Source organism: Phyllostomus hastatus, unplaced genomic scaffold, assembly GCF_019186645.2.
Source record: "Phyllostomus hastatus isolate PE091 unplaced genomic scaffold, TTU_PhHast_1.1 phas_scaffold_1674, whole genome shotgun sequence".
Classification (NCBI taxonomy): Eukaryota; Metazoa; Chordata; class Mammalia; order Chiroptera; family Phyllostomidae; genus Phyllostomus; species Phyllostomus hastatus.
Window position 1 is genome coordinate 19,039,356 of NW_025334011.1, and position 18,198 is coordinate 19,057,553.

General features: G+C 37.0%; 1 protein-coding gene and 1 non-coding gene across 2 annotated transcripts in view; one reads left to right on the forward strand and one right to left on the reverse strand.

Moving 5' to 3' along the window:
- PLXDC2 (plexin domain containing 2) overlaps window positions 1-18,198 on the reverse strand; it is a 408,905-nt gene that overhangs the window by 120,192 nt on the left and 270,515 nt on the right. The gene's annotated exons all lie outside the window — the stretch shown is intronic.
- LOC123831371 lies at window positions 6,153-6,259 on the forward strand. Its single transcript, XR_006787894.1, has one exon. It is a non-coding gene; the product is annotated as a U6 spliceosomal RNA (small nuclear RNA).

Genomic DNA, 18,198 nt, shown 5'->3' on the forward strand with positions numbered 1-18,198 from the left:
TTTCCTTACGGTATGATGGAATAAGCAGCTTGTAAAAATATTAACCTCCTATTGGTTGTAAATGGCTGCTTCATTTAATTGAAATTGTCATAGTAATAAAGGAAGCACGAAGAGGCTGTAATTGCCCGTGAAACATTCTGTGAAACATTAATGTTAAAGGGCTGCATAGGATATTCTACTTCATCATCGTTCAGTTGATATTTTGACCCCAGAGAAGAGGATGGAGCTGATGAGAATGCCTGTATGGCACTGAACAGTGATAATTAAACACTGTTTTCAGAGTGAAAATGACGGTGGTGTATGCTGCCACTGCCACTTCCATGACATATGTATTGGGATCCTCACACATGAATCGAATGTATGGTCTTCCATCCACACGGATTTAGAAAACAGATTTTTCAAACTCATTCTTCATTAACTTCACATACGATCTGTTTCATTTGTATTCAGGAAGAATTGAGTTATTTAACTGGGTGTTGTTTGTGGTTATTGTTTACCAATTGCTCAGTATTTGTGGTGGACACCTTGCTCGAAGCAAACAGACAGATGAAGTCTGATCATAACTCAACTTGTATTTTGTACCACTTTATGAAATCGTAATACATCACATGCTATAGATTACCCCACTGCAGACAAATACTTGTTTGTAACTCAGTCCACCTTTTAAACAAAGCCATGTGTGGCAGCAATTGCTAATTTGAAAATTAAAAGTTGTGGTGAGTTATCTGGTAGTGTAACTGTCTGCCAGCTGCGACTGAACAATGACAGGTTTCGTGTAACACACTTCCTCTGGATACAATTGTTCCTCTAGACCAGCAGTTCACTGTGAGGATAGTGGTTTACAAATGCAGCCAGGAAGAAAAAGAATTTCTGAAGTTCATGTGAGCTCACTGACCACTGGCTCCGATGATATTGTCAGTCACAAAATATTTTCCTTTCTCAATTCCAACCAGCTGTCAAAGTAAAATATATCAAACCTATTTTATATAATGAGAAATTATAAATACATATGTTAATATATAGCTTCTCTCATACGCTCTTTATTCTATTGTCTTAATTGGCACCATTGGGTGTTACAAATTACAACAAGTTATCCTCCGGGGGAAAAAGTAACAGATCACACTTGGTTATTGGCTGCAAATTATGTTAATGAAATTACCAATGTAAAAATTTCTGTTGGCTATAGAAAGTGCCTCTCTCCAACCCCAGAGAGAAAAAGTGGGAGCCAGAATTGTGTACATGAAGAAAGATAAAAATCTGTAAATTCTTTCATTTTCATTTTGAAATATTAATAAATTGACTATAGTTTTTGTTTTCTCCATTTTGTCAAATCAATGTAATTTGTTCTTAGCATGTGTGAATGCATGGTAAACACATATTAATGTGCAATGGTCAATGTCAACAGTTCCTCTTCTCTCTCCTTTCAAAATGCTCTGACTCGCTAGGATTTCCACAGATAATTACGTTCACACTGCAGAATGGTGCCCCCTGGAGGTATGTAGTGCATGAACCACATGGCTTCTCATGGAGGCATTGGCCTGTTGCTCCTTGTTACTTGAAAACGAAGTTCATCCCGTCTATTAGGACATACTCTATAATTTTTCAAAAGACTTACTCCTACATGGGGGAGACAAGGAGGGTTGATTTAAATTATTCGTGCTCCTAGACTGAAGATTCAGGGATCTGTTGTCAAATTCTGTACTCACACATGGTAGTCAAATTTTAGCTGGCAAGCAGTCCCCAGGACCCCAGGTCCTGGTTTCCCAGTATGCTTCCTATGTGTGCAAGGACTCTGTTTTGAATTCCATCTTGGGCAGTCTTTCTAGAAGGCAACCACTTGGCTTCCTGACTTATGAATATAAGTCTCCTATGGAAGTCCTCCCAAATAATCCCTTTGGGAACTACCTAGGACAGAGAGAAATTGTCAGCTGGGCTTCTATCCAGACTCTGTTCTTCTCGAGAGAGGGGAGGTCACTCCTTGTTCTGTTTTTCACTCTACTGCCGTTACTACCACTGTGCCACCACCCCGCACCCATAGCGGTCCAATATGGGGAACAATGAAAACTGTCCAATATGGGGAACAATGAAAAACTTCTTTTTATAAGGACTTATAAACTATCACTGAAATATATTTTTTAAATGTCCAGTAACAGCCCTGGAAGGAGGGTGGCCAAATGTAAAGAGAGGCCACCTTCAGGGAGCCTCTATATTCTCAGACATCACTGTACTTATGCAATAATCGTAGTTCTGCATGTCTTACTTTAAAAGTCAGTTATGTTTAAAGTAAAATATTTCCTAGAAGGAGAGTAGCTCATTTGCATTTCTGTCCAGAAATGTAGTTTATCCATTCTCTAGTTTACAAAGTAAATTTTACTGTACATTTTTTAAATTATAAGGATTCCCCACCTCCATTCTTCCAGGGATGTTGTTGTTTTCCATTACTACATTTCTAGGAGAGATAGAAGTCTCATCCCTAAATTGAACCAGAATCCATCCAAGCAGGGTCATGAAAGGTCTTGAATGTACAGACAATCTCTTCTTTGTCCCTCCCTTTTCAGTGCAAGAGAAATACTATTCATCTAGGCAGGCAAGAAGCTAAAAGGGGGTAGAAGAAGGTCACTTTATCAAAGACGGCCATCAGCATTGCACCACCACTCCCCAAGCTAGGGCCTGCTCCTTACAGCCCAATTGTTGCCTCAGATGGCTCAGATATCTACTGCTTAGGTAGATGATAGATAAGTATAGATAACATTAAACAACATTGCTGTGCACATGAACTAGTGAAAAGGGCCACACAACCATAGCTGCAATTCCACATTCAGCACATGCACATGGAGCATCGGCATGGCCTTGACATTCTCTCACAGGCAGAGCTCCATAGAGGCCCTTCTGCAGCTGCACAGATTCATCTCCTGTCTGCCCTCTTATCTTTGCAGTCCTAGGGTTAGGCTCAAATCTCTCTGATACTTCCATGCTTCCACCTTCCCTGAGACGTGTGCCTTTTTATAGTCTCAGAGTTGTGATCATTTCGAAGTTGTGATCTTCACTATATTTTTTCACATGTTTTACCAGCCTGGTCCCTTAGGGTGATGAGTGGTCAATGAGAGCAACAAAATAACCATAGCAAAAAGCACTGACCCAATTGTATATTCATATTACACTTTGTACTTTGTAATTCCCATATGCCCTACAACGTGAACACTCAAAACATTAGCTGCTGAAAGAAAAAATTGCTCTGAGAAAAGAATTTACATATATGGCTTTGTTTTAATATACATATATGTGCATGTGCTATGTATATATATACACATGTATGGATACACATTTACATATGGGTATATGCATACATAAATGCATATATTTGTATATGTACATATACATATATAAAATATATAATATATTTATATACATGAGAGAGAGAACACATTTTAGAGTCTGTGGATTGTGTAAATCAATATACAACGTATTTCGACCATCTTAAAATCTGAAGCACAGTAAAATTCATGTTATTTCCTCTGGAAGTACTTTGGGCACGGCTTCACCATTTTGCTGACCCAGATGCACAGCCCCATCAATACTTTGGTCAATATTACCTACACTCAACTTTTCAAAAATGCATTTATTTTCACAGATATGTTTTCTTACATAACATTGATCTACCCTATTTTCAAACACTGTAATTACTGAGAGCAGTGAGAGACAGGGGAAAGTCCTAACACTTACTTTCTATATCTGTGCTCTGTATTTTTCTCCCGACTCTCTCCCTCAAACTAAAAGATAAACAAACAAATAAATAAATATAAATAAAAAAATCAAGTTTATTCAGAGTCATCTCTCCCTAGAGTTGACTCAGGGGAGGGTTTATTAGAATACACATTCTTCTAGCACAGTTCCTGCAACTTGTATTCATTTGGGATATGGTCACTGAGACCATTTGGATAGTATTTTCCAAATTATGCAAATTATCTCACAAATTAGATCCTAATTCAAATGTTAAAGATTCTACTTTCTATAGTCCTACTGGCAAAAAATTTGACTGAATATATTTATTTTGATGAAGATATGGACAAAGCATTTTTTCTTGACCTTGGAAGTTCTGCAAGTACTATTTAGATTCTGCAATTATTAAATACATGTTCAAATATTCACACATATTCAGATATGGATATTTTGAGATGTTCAACCAATTTTGATTTGTTTATATATGTGACTGTATTTTAATGGTTTTAAAAATAAAGTTTAAAAATTCATATTACATGCATAGAATATGTGCTTTTATGCACGCATGAGTAAGAAAGCAGTGAGCACCCACATATCAGTTTACCTACAAATCAGACTAAAATATATATCTGTGTATATAGACATACATAGTTATATATAATAAAGCATAAATTTGACCTTTAACATGCACTGTTTCCCTCCTGAGAACTAATCATTATTATAAATTTTTGTTTAACATTTCTTTTATCTTCTTTATAGTTTTTATGCTGTATATATGCATCTCTAAATAATTAGCTTTACATACATTTAGGCTTCAAAGTAACTGACTTGTATGGTAAAAATTTTTCTGAAAGTCTTTATTTTTGTGTAAATCCACATTCCTGAGAGACTCATCCCTGTTGTGCAAGTAGCTGTGTTTTATTCATTTTTCACTGCTGTATCATAGTCCACCATGTGAACAAACCACAGTTAACTTACCATTAGACTCTTGAGAACATTCATATTGAACATTCGTGTTGTCTCAATTTGTTTGCAATCATTAAACAGTTCTACATGTGACCTTATCTGTCCAAGGTATTTTAATGTATAAATACAGAAGCTATGTGGTAGCTCACAGGGCATGCACATGTGAAATTCCACTGGATAATGGGAAATTGTTTCTCTAAGTAGTTACATCTGTACATTTTGCTTTACATCCCTATCAAAGTTTGATATTGTCACACTTTTTTATGAACTTTTTAAAAATCCTCACCTAAGAATATGTATACTTATTTTTGAAACAGAGGAAGGGAGAGAGAGATACACATCAATATGAGAGAGAAACGTCAATCAGTTCCTCCTGTAGGCACCCCAGCCTAAGAATGTGCCCTGACCAGGGATGAAACCTGCAACCTTGTGGTTAACGGGATGATGCTCCAACCCACTGTGCCACCTGGCCAGGGAGATATCATCACACTTTTAAATTAACTTTTGCTAATCTGGTTGGTGTAAAATTATATTGCATTGTGGCACTTATTTACACTACTCAATTAAAATTATTCAGGTACTTCAATTAATTACATTACTCACCAGTAAGGTTCAATTAAGAATGACATTCAATATTTGTCTCAGAAGTTTATTTGCCATTAAAGTTTCCTTTTCTGTGAAGTGACTGAAAATTCCTTGCCTTTTTCTGATTGTTTTTTAGGATTTGTTTTCTAGCTTAAAAAAAAATCTGATTACTATTTATGGTTTGTGCTTTTTGTGTATTCTTAAGGCACTTCTTTTTCTGATATTATAGCAATATTCTTCCATACCCCGATGTTCTCTAAATATTTTATAAATTTACTTGACACATTTTTTCTTCTACTTAATATTATTTTAAAGGGTAAAAAAATCAGTCAATTGGTGCTTCCTTTCTAGAACAATAACCCAATAAAGTTTTTGGAAAATTTCATCCTTTCTTACTGACCTGAAATATCAACTTAACCATAAGTGTAATTTTCATAAATCTGTATGACTCCTCTTATAGTTTCTATTTTGATGCACTGGTCAGTTTCCATATTCCTAGGTGGATGTTACAGTGTCTTATTTCTGTGTGTTCATATCTAGTAAATCAAAAGACTATCACCTGTCTTTTCCTTTAAGTAACAGTTACTACCTCGGCCCTCTGTTCTTCCATATGTAATTTGAGATTAATTTGTCAAGATATAAATATATGCACACATGTGAAAATAAAATAATCATGTTAGACTTTGAAATTGCACTGAAATTATGTCAATTTGGGAGGAAACTCCTTTTAATTTTGGGTCATCCCACCCATGAAAATGGTAAATAACTAAATTTACAAACTCTATTATTGTAGTGATTAACTCTATTCCCTAAATGATTCATTTAGGTACTCTTAGATATCTTTCACATTTAAAAGTAATTTTCTCAAAACTGTCTTTTATGTGCTCGCTTCAGCAGCACATACACTAAAATTGGAACTATACAGATAAGATTAGCATGGCCCCTGTGCAAGGATGACATGCAAATTCGTGAAGCATTCCATATTTTTGTGTATTGCCAATTTACTGTCCTTCACGTCACTTGTGTTCCATTAGCACACTACTGAAGGTCCTATACTCCCTATTCTTGTTATCCAGATCACATAGAGATTCTGTCATATGATTGTTGTTCTAATATTATTGTATGTAATAGATGTTCCATACAATTGTAAATACTTCACAACACCCCTCCCAGATCTTAGCCTACTTCACAGTTTCCCAAACTCTATTATTGTAGTGATTAACTCTATTCTCTTACATACTACTCCTATTTACTATCCTTTACTCTCACCTTACCTCAGAATATGACCTCCCACAACTTCACTGCTTTCTAGATCCAACTCACAATCCTTCCCTCCCCAACAAGAGTCTTATCTTCTTTCCATCCTTTCTAAAAAGTGGCTAGTTGGCTGAAAGATCACGGTTAACACTATACATAGCCAAAGTATCTCCTATCTCTTCTCTACAGGGTGCTATGGTAAATATCATAGAATACTCTCTTGCTGTCTTAAACCATTTTGCGTTCCCCCTCCAACTGATCACAAAAAAGAGTAGGTGGAAGTGGTGAACACCAGGATACCCACTGGAAGAGGAAACCCAATAACCTGTTAGGAACCACTAACAGATAACAACAGAAGAAGGTGAAGCAGGAAGTGGAAACTACACAAACCTCAATCCAGGACCTATCTGAAAATGCAACTAATAGTGGAGAAAACTACCCAGTACAAACCACTGAACAAGAGCAAGAGAGAATCTTCAAAATCTTGTACACACAGAAGAACCAGCTTCAACACAACCTGCCCTCACCAGCACAACAAAATACAAGAGGGGGTGGACAAAGGGACCCTCAGTTAACCAGCTGGGGGGAAGGACCCACCAAAGAAAGACCCAACAACAAGCAAAACCTAAAGACAAACAGAGCCAACTTAAATGACAGCCCAAGGCTAGTGAGCTCAGGAGATCAAGGATACTGCAACACTGAATCTCACAGGTATTCTACCACAGAAGTTCCTACCATAAACCCAGGGAGTCAGAACAGATCAATTTAAGAAATAGGGGCTAACAAGAAGAGTCTCACGAACAATGGGAAGACAAAGACATAATACCCAAATGAAAGGAAAGGAGGAAGCCTCAGAAAGAATGCTAAATGAAATAGAGGCAACTCAACTATCAGATATTGAGTTCAAAGTAATGGTTATCAGGAAGCTCAATGAGCTCACAATGAGTTACCAGAAACTACAGGGAAACTACAATGAACTCACTGCAAACTATATCAACATGAAAAAGGAAATAGAAAGTATCAACAAGGGCCAACAAGAAATGAAGAAAAGAATTTCTGAACTGAAGAACACAGTAGAAGGAATCAAAAGCAGGCTCAATGAAGCAGAAGATTGGATCAGTGAATTGGAGGACAAAGTAGAAAAAACACACAGAAAGAGCAAGAAAAGGAAAAGAGGCTCAGAAAGAATGAAGAGGGATTAAGAGAAATGCAAGACAATATGAAATGTAATAATATCCATATAATAGGGATACCAGAAGGAGAAGAAGAAGAGCAAGGGATAGAAAACCTATTTGAAAAAGTAATGCTGGAAAGCTTCCCTAATTTGATGAGAGAAAAACTCACACAAATCCAGGAAACACAGGGAGTCCCAATCAAGAGAAATTCAAAGAGTCCCACTTCAAGACACATCATAATTAAAATGGCAAAATTCCAAGACAAAGAGAGAATCTTAAAGGCAGCAAGGGAGAAACAGGAAATAACATACAAGGGAGCCCTGATAAGGTTAGCAGCTGACTTCTCAATGGAAACACTCCAAGCCAGAAGAGAATGGCAAGAAATATTCCAAGTAATGAAAACCAGAGGTCTGCAGTGAAGACTACTTTACCCAGCAAGGCTCTCAATCAAGACAGAAGGCCAAATAAGGAGCTTCCTAGACAAAAGAAGTCTAAAAAAGTACACCTCCACCAAACCAGCTCTGTAAGAGATGCTAAAGGGACTGCTTTAAGGAAAGGAAGGAAAAGAGAGAGACAGAGAGGAACATAGGTATGAAAATGGCAAGGAATAAGTACCTATTAATAATAACCTTAAATGTAAATGGATTAAATGCTCCAATCAAAAGACATAGAATAGCTGAATGGATAAGAAAGCATGACCCACACATATGCTGCCTACAACAGACCCACCTCAGGACAAAAGACCTACAAAGAATGAAAGTAAAGGGCTGGAAACAAATTTTCCAAACAAACGGACAGGAAAAAAATTCTGGGATAGCAATATTCATATCAGACAAAATAGACTTCCAAAAAAGGGCCATAAAGAGAGACCCAGAAGGTCACTTCATAATACTCATGGAAGAATCCACCAAGAAGACATAAACATTGTAAATATATATGTCTCCAACATAGGAGCACCCAAATACATAAAGAAAATCTTTGAAGACTTCAACAAAGATATTAACAGCAACACAATTATAGTAGGGGATTTTAACACCCCACTGTCAGAAATGGACAGATCTTCCAAACAAAATATCAACAAAGATATTGTGGCATTGAACAATGCCCTAGGTGAAATGGACTTAACTGATCTATCTATCTATCTATCTATCTATCTATATCCCTTCATCCCAAAGAAATACACATTCTTTTCAAATGCACATGGAACATTTTCAAAGATAGACCACATGATAGGACACAAAACAAGCCTCAACAAATTCAAGAAAATTGAAATCATACCAAGCATTTTCTCAGACCACAAGGGACTGAAACTAGAAACCAACCTCAAGGGAAAAAACCCAAAACACTCAAAATCATGGAGATTGAATAGCATGCTATTAAACAATGAATGGGTCATGAATGAATTTAGGGAAGAAATCAAAAAGTTCCTGGAAACAAACGAAAATGAACTCACAACAACCCAAAACTTATGGGACACAGCGAAGGCAGTCCTGAGAGAGAATTTCATACTGATACAGGCCTACCTAAAAGAGAAAGAAACATTTCGAACAAACAACCTAACCCTACACCTACAAGAGCTTGAGGAACAACAATAAAGACAGCCCAAAGCAATTAGAAGGAAGGAAATAATTAAGATCAGAGCAGAATTAAATGACATAGAGACTAAAAGCACAATTCTAAGGATCATTGAATCCAGGAGCTGGTTCTTTGAAAAGATAAACAAAATTCACACACCTTTAAGCAGGCTCATCAAGAAAAAAAGAGAGCGGACCCAAATAAACACAATCAGAAATAAAAGAGGAGAGATTACAACTGATGCCACAGAAATACAAAGGATTATAAGAAATTACTATGAAGAACTGTATGCCAAGAAATTTGAAAACCTAGGTGAAATGGACAAATTTCTAGAAAAATATAATCTTCCAAAACTCAATGAAGAAAAAGCAGAAAGTTATTGAACAGACCAATAACAGCAGATGAAACTGAAGCAGTAATCAAAAAATTCCCAACACACAAAAGCCCTGGACCAGATGGTTTCATGGGAGAATTCTACAAAGCATTTAAGGAAGAGCTAATCCCTATCCTTCTCAGACTATTCAAAAAAACCCAAAATGATGGAAGACTCCCAAACTCTTTTTATAAAGCCAACATCATCCTAATCCCCAAACCAGATAAAGACACAACAAAGAAAGAAAACTTCAGGCCAGTATCACTGATGAACATAGACACTAAAATCCTCAACAAAATATTGGCAAACCACATCCAACAATACATTAAAAAGATCATACACCATGACCAAATGAGATTCATCCCAGGGATGCAAGGATGGTTCAACATTTGCAAATCAGTAAATGTAATACACCACATAAACAAAGCAAAGACAAAAAACCCATGATTATATCAATAGATGTGGAAAAAGCATTTGATAAGGTACAACACCCATTTATGATAGAAACACTCAGCAAAGTGGGAATAGAGGGAGCATTCCTCAACATAATAAAGGCCATATATGAGAGACCTTCAGCCAACATCATACTCAATGGGCAAAAACTAAAGTCTTTTCCACTAAGATCAGGAACAAGACAAGGGTGTCCACTTTCACCACTTCTATTCAATACAGTGCTGGAAGTTTTAGCCACAACAATCAGACAAAAAAAAAGAAATAAAAGGAATTCAAATCAGAAAGGAGGAAACAAAACTGTCATTGTTTGCAGATGACATGATAGTGTACACAGAAAATCCTATATACTCCACAAAACAACCGCTAAACCTAATAAATGAATTTGGCAAAACAGCAGGATATAAAGTCAATATCCAGAAATCAAAGGCATTTTTGTATACCAACAATGAAACAACAGAAGCAGAAATCAAGAAAAAAATCCCATTCAATATAGCAAAAAGAAAAATAAAATATGTAGGAATAAACCTAACCAAGGAGGTAAAAGACCTGTATGCAGAAAACTACACAACACGGAAGAAAGAAATCAAGGAAGACACAAACAAATGGAAACATATACTGTGTTCATGGATGGGAAGAATTAACATCATCAAAATGTCCATACTACCCAAAGCAATTTATAGATTCAATGCAATACCTATTAAACTACCAATGGCATATTTCACAGACATAGAACAAATTCAGAAATTTATATGGAACCATAAATGACCCCAAATAGCTGCTGCAATTTTGAGAAGGAAGAGCAATGTAGGATGGATCACAATACTTGATACCAAACTGTATTACAAGACCACTGTAATCAAAACAGCCTGGTACTGGCATAAAAACAGGCACATGGACCAGTGGAACAGAACAGAGAGCCCAGAAATAAACCCAAGTCTCTATGGTTAATTAATATTTGACAAAGAGGGCAGCAACATAAAATGGAATAAAAATACCTCTTCAACAAATGGTGCTGGGAGAACTGGACAGCCACGTGCAAAAAAATGAAACTTGAACAGCATACACAAAAATAAGTTCAAGGTGGATAAAAGATTTAAATATAAGCCATGACAGCATTAAAGTCCTAGAGGAGAACATGGGCAGGAAAATCTCAGATATTTCACACAGCAACATTTTCACTGATATGTCCCCTAGAGCAAGGGACATAAAGGAAAGAATAAACAAATGAGATCTCATCAAAATAAAAAGCTTCTGCATGGCTAAAAAGTATTAAAATAAAAAGAGAACCAACTGTATGGGAAAACATATTTGCCAATGATACCTCAGACAAGGGTTTAATCTCCAAATTATAAAGAACTTACACAACTCCACTCTAAGAAGACAAGCAATCCAATTATAAAATGGGCAAAGGACTTGAACAGACACTTCTCCAAGGAGGACATACAGAGGATCGAAAGACACATGAAACGTTCAATATCACTAGCTATCAGAGAGATGCAAATTTAAACCACAATGAGATACCACTTTACACCAGTGAGAATGGCCATCATAAACAAAGCAACAAACAACAAATGTTGGAGAGGTTGTGGAGAAAAGGGAACCCTAGTGCACTGTTGGTGGGATTGCAGACTGGTACAACTACTATGGAAAACAGTATGGAATTTCCTCAGAAAACTAAAAACGGATCTGCCTTTTGACCCATCAATTCCACTGCTAGGATTATATCCTAAGAACCCTGAAACACTAATCCAAAAGAATTTATGCATCCCAGTGTTCATAGCAGCAGAATTTATAATAGCCAAGTGTTGGAAGCAACCTAGGAGCCCATCAGTAAATGTATGGATCAAAAAACTATGGTACATTTATACAGTGGAACACTACACAGCAGAAAGAAAGAAGGAGCTCCTATCCTTTGTGACAGCATGGCTGGAACTGGAAAGCATTATGCTAAGCGAAAGCATTATGCATAAGCATTATGATAAGCCAGGCAGTGAAAGACAAATACCATATGATCTCACCTTTAACAGAAACCTCAACAACAAAACAGACAAAATACAATCAAAGACACTGAAATAGAGAAGAGGCTGACAGTGACCAGAAGGGAGAGGGGAGAGAATTTCAGGGGAAAAGGGGAAGGGTTTATAGGAACAAGTATAAAGGACACATGGACAAAAACTAGGGCGGGTGGTGGGGATGGGAGTAAAAGACAGAAAACTGTACTGGAACAACAATTACAATAAAAAATAAATTAATTAAAAAATGTCTTTTACATCATTTTTAGATTAACTCCAATGTAGGTAGCCTTTTTTTGAAGCTATTATTATTAAAATCTTTATTTTCAATAATATTTTCCTACAGTTTGTGGTGGCATTCAAAAATGCAATTGTCTTTATACATTGATTTTATACTCAGCAATCTTGTTCAACTCCCAAACTAATTCTAATAACCTGTCTGTACATTTTTTGGGGGGAAGAGGGCTTTGTATTTTGACAGTCACATCATTTGAAAATAATGAGAATATTTTTCTAACCATTACAGCTTTTATTTCTTATTTACCATTTGTATATGTAACTTGTTTTAATGCAGAAATAATAAACTCCATTTTAATAAATATATCTAAATGATAAAATCTGTAGAACATGAAAAGAAATACAATTCAGAATCTAATCAAAACAACTACCATAAAGATATTTTATTAGGCTAAAAAAATTACAAAATACTGGAATGTCATTGCCAAAGTACACCAATTTTGATTATTTCTCTTATCTGTTTCTCCTTCTAGGAAATTCATACACACCTTAGAGAGAAATGAGTAAACTTCTCTCAAGTCATCATTCCACAGATACCTGAACCTTGTTTCTCTTGATATTTCATTTGAGATGTCATTTAGCCATATCCTTTGCAATATCTTATTATCCAAACAATACAAAGTAGTAGGAAATGTTATTTTCAAAAGTTGCCCATTACTTCTGAATTTATTGTGCTTTTGACCAGAACAATACATACTGGGACCCCAAGAAAGGGGTGCATAGCAAACAAAGGGTAAGCAGTAAAATTCCAACTCTGGGACAGCCCTAGGCCCGGAGAGTGAAGGAAGAACGCTGCCCTGCCCAGCTCTTAGGTTAACCGCTATGATGGTAGAAAAAGACCTTCCAAGAGCAGCTGCAACATTTTATTGCCTCACAAGGAAAATAATGGATTCTTTCATTTACTTTTTCAACACCTTTACATTTATATATGTCAAAAAGCTCAGGGGGTAAAGCTGTCATCTTTTCAGGTTGAAAGAGGCCCTTTTCCAAGGGGACTGCAGGAAGGCATGACAGCTACATTGTAACTGAGAACCTGCTTTTCTAATAGGTTAGCTTTTGTGGAAGGGCAGCAAGACCCATATTACACATAACTTCTGTGGAACTGATTCAGATTAATTAGAACTGAAGGGACAATTTTTAAAAAGTTACTTCACTTTGTGTCTGCTAAGGTGAAGAATGAAAAGGTTGAGCATGCTGGGAGGAATTCTTTCCCTGGATGTTCATCAGCAGGCCCTGCTCTGTGCCTCAGTGGGTCAGTCCAATTTTTTTTTTTCCAGGGGGCTGCAGATGGAGCTTGGCCTCAAGGATAGAACCTGGCTGTGACAGTGCACCTGCTATATGTGCCCAAAACTCAATAAAACCAGGGTACTCAACCAGACACCAGTGCTAAAGTAACACCCCTTTAAACAAAAATCAATAATGTTTGAACTCTCCCACAAATTTGAGATATAGGAGGCATGGGTGAAAGACAAAATTAAGAGTTCTTTGTTCAACATTTCCTTTTTCATACATCGCCAGTGTCAGAAACCCTATCGGGTACTTAATGACCCTCCACTCTCTCCTTCTTGTTTAAACCATCTCTCAAGGGAAAAAAATTGGTGGATATTATGTACTATGGTGTGAATGGTATATAATGTTTACCATGTTATCCCCTCTCAGGAGTATTTCCATGTCACTGAGGAAGATGACTGTCCTTAGAGTAAAGGAATGGTTCTCTGCAGTTATTACGAACAAGGCACTGAAATCATGCAGGTGAGAATCTATTCACAGTGCATCTCAGGTAGAGGGTCAGTGCAAGTCCCCCACTAACCCCTATAATTCTGCAAAAAGGAGAAGCTGAAGTCTTGTGCATGTGGCTCCCCTGCAGCCCTTCGGGTGGCTGTAACCCCCCTGAGCTGTCTCTGCAATGCTGTAGCTTTCTGAAGACTCGGCATCACTACACAATCACACTGCAAACTCGGCTTGTGGGTGTTGGAGTGGCATGGGGCTCCTGGTTTATGGCTGGGGCCCAATGACTTTATAATGTACAAAACATACAGAACCACGAGTGCATTAGAATCTAGTCATTACAGCGGCACTGATATTTGAGAAGAAAGTGGCAGAATATATTGCATTGTGGATTCATCTCCTTATCAAATAAGCTTTTCGGTATAGGTGGGTCAACTTACTCATCTTTGTAGATGCTGCTTGGCTTGGCATGGTGTCTGGCATACAAGCAATAGAGTGGGTTTCAAGAATGAGACTAGCTGAACTTCCAAATGCTGCAGCAGAGATAGAAAGCCCTCCCTGATCTGGCTACCACCTGGCTTTTCAATGTCATCTCCTACCTCTCCTCCACGAGTATCCTGGCATTCAGCTCTGCTTAGCTCTCCGCAGGTCCATGTGGTTTATGAATTTTGCACATGCTGCTTTTCTGCCTAAAACATGCTGTTCTCTTTCTGGGCCCTGAAAAATCCTATTCATCTTTCAAGCTTCAACTGAAACATCTCTTCTTTTGTGAAGCCTTCTTTTATCCACTCTAACCTCCGAAGATCTGATTATTCCTATGCTCATCCAGACTTCTATTATAGATCTTAGCACACTGAGTTACAATTGTTTATTTTCACATCCATCCCTTGACCTGTTTCTACCTCTTATCACCAGTCAGAGACTCTAGGACAGTGCTAGAGTCCTAGCGCTGTAGGACAAGCTGTGACTTTTTCACGTTTGTGCCCTAATACTATCTGACAATCATTCATGTACCCTTCCAATTTGCAAGCAATTACTGAATGCAAGTTGTGTTTGAGGGATTGCACTAGGCACCAAGGTTAGAGGGAGGAGAAGGATATTCTCTGGGCTTCACAGAGAATGGCACATGACGAGGCTGGACAGCAACCCTCAGGGGTCAGACCATGGGGAACCATGGCAGCACCAGCCAAGGCTTGGGGATTTTTTTTCAAAGACAAGCAGAATGCATTGAAGTGCTGAAGCAGAGACTTAATATGACCAGATTAGGAGACTGTATATTTCCAGAGTAGGAGAATGAAGAATGGGTACATAGCAAAATTCAACTGGGTCTATTTCTGCACCAACCCCTTAAACCGGGTTCAATGGTAGTTTCTATATTCCTGTTTTTTTATACAGTTGATATATTTAAAGTTTTAAGAGTTTGTTTAGGCAGAGTATAGACGATGAATAAGGAAGAATCATACTTGCAATAGGGTGAACAGTTTACTGTCTATTACAACAATCTGTGGAAAGGTGGAACAGGCTCTGAACTAGGAGTGAGAGACAGAAGTAGACACGTCGAAAGGTTTTTCAGAAGTAGCATCAATGCCCAGACAGTTCATTAATATAAGGTGGGGTGCTGCGGAAGGAGTGAAATGGAGGATGATAGTGCCATTTACTAAAGTGAAGCAACTGGTGGAGAAAAAGCTAAATCTAGGCTTACAGACTAGTTTCAGAATAAAAGTATGCAAACAATTTAATTCAATTCCTGTCACTCATAGGCAACTTCAGGTATAAAAGGGGTCATGTGATGGTTTTCCGTCACTGAAGCTTCCTTGTTGAGTCAGTTGCATTTGCATTAAGCCCTTGGGACCCCTGGGGATCTGGCTATAATCGTATTCCTTCCATGGATAAGCAGCATTTCAAGGCCTGAAAATGCAAGGGATTACCTGCTAACTTCATCATAAAACTGGATTTATGTCTCTATCTCAGATAAGGTGAGGACCATGAACATGCATAGATAAGCTACTCTTGGAGGAACTAAAAGAATCACTTCAAGGGTCACTTATGCTATTTTGACCTATCTTCTTCTGTGGTCTAAACCTTAAGTAGAGCCTTTATATTTAGCATGTATTTCCCTGCTGACAATGCATTTGTCTGTAGTATCAGAAGTTCACAAATATTATATAAGGAGTGATAGCAAATATATTCCATGAGACAGATTTTCTTTCCAACTTTGACACAGACTCTCTTTGGATTAAAATAAGAGAGTTTAAATGTTGACATAAAGTTAAACATACACAAAGCAATAAAAATATTATACTTCAAAATCTAAAAAACACAACTGTAGAAATGTTATAAAAATAATGTGACAGAAGTCTTTTTTGAGGGATCCCAACCTAGTCTAGAAAACAAATAAGACAGCCTACAAGAGAAAAGAAAAGTCACACAAGGTCCCCACTGAACATTCTCTCACTGAAGAGGAGGGTAATGGGGAGAAAAAACGTGCAGTTGAAATGCAGAGGACGATTTCTTTTTCAGGAAAAGAGTAATAAAGACTATACAGTGAGGAAAGGAGCAATTTAAAATCCAAAGTGAGGCTAGGTACAGAGTGAATACAAAAAGGAAATTAGAAATGTTTCATTTTCATAAGTGAACCACTTAATATCTCTATTTTGTTCAGTAACTGAAAGATTCTATGAGATACTGAAATAGAATTCAAGTGATAATCGCATTAGGAAATGTGAACTTTCTAGATATCAACTGCTTCCCAAAATAATTGTCCTCTGGGAAAATTAATTTTGTTATAAGAAAGGGGAATGTTTCTTATTCAAAGTTTACCCCCTTCCCCCAAAATGAGGTCATTCATCCCTTTTTTGGTTTGTTTTAATTGTGGAAAGAACACTTCTTTGAACCACTGGATGATTAACGGTATGCTGTTTAAACTTCATATATGTGTAAATTTTCCAGTTTTCCTTTACTATTAATTTTCTGGTTTCATACCATTGTGTTCAGAAAAGATGTCTGATATCAGTCTTCTAAAATTTGTTAAGACTTGCTTTCTAGTCTAACCCGTAACCATTCCTGGGGACTGTTCCATATGGGCTTGAGGAGAACATGTTTTCTGGGGTTGTTGGATGAAATATCATGCATATGTCTATTAGCTTCATTTGGCCTATTCAAGTTGTTATTCAAGTCCCCTGTTCCTGTATTGATTTTGTCTGGATGTTGTATCCATTATGAAAGTGGAATATTGAAATCCTCTACTATGATTTCTTCCTGTCTATTTCTCCCCTCAGTTTGTCTTTGTTTGGTTTACATATTTATGGGCACATATATTTAAAATTGTTATATTTTCCTGATGAATTGATTCTTTTACCACTACATAATATTCTTTGTCTCTTGTGACAGGCTACACTTACATCACGAGTCTACTTTGTCTGACACAAGTACAGCCGCCCTGTTCTCCTCTGGTGACCATTTGCACAGAGTATCTCCCATTTCTGCACTGTGAGCCCATGTGTGTCCTCAAGTCTAAGGTGAGTTTCATACAGATAGCAGATGGTGCAATCTTCTTTTGTTTTGTTTGATTTTTTTATCCATTCAGCACCAAGTCTTCTGATTAGGGAGGTTAATCCATTTACATTTAAAGTAATTGTGAGGGAAGGACTTAGCGCTGTGATTTTGTTGGTTGTTTTCTGTCTTGTAGCTCCTTTATTCCTATTTTCCTCTCTTTTTGTCTCCCTTTATATTTCATTGTTTTTTTTTGTAATGATAAACTTTGATTCCTCTTTTTCTTTTATGTATCTTTTATAGGTATTTTCTTTGTGGTTACTACTGGCTTACATCTCGAGTTTTAACAGTCAGTTTTAGCTGATAAGACCAGTATTTGGGTCATTCCTAATTGGTTTTAAAATGAAGTAAATATGTCTTTCCTGTAATGACCACAGAGTGATTCTTTACAATGTTTATTGACAAAACAAATGTTTCACATTGACATTTTTGGTTTAGCTTTTGAACTAAACTAACCCAAATATTAGTTCATAAATGTGTCTATTTTACTTGGAGAACATCTATG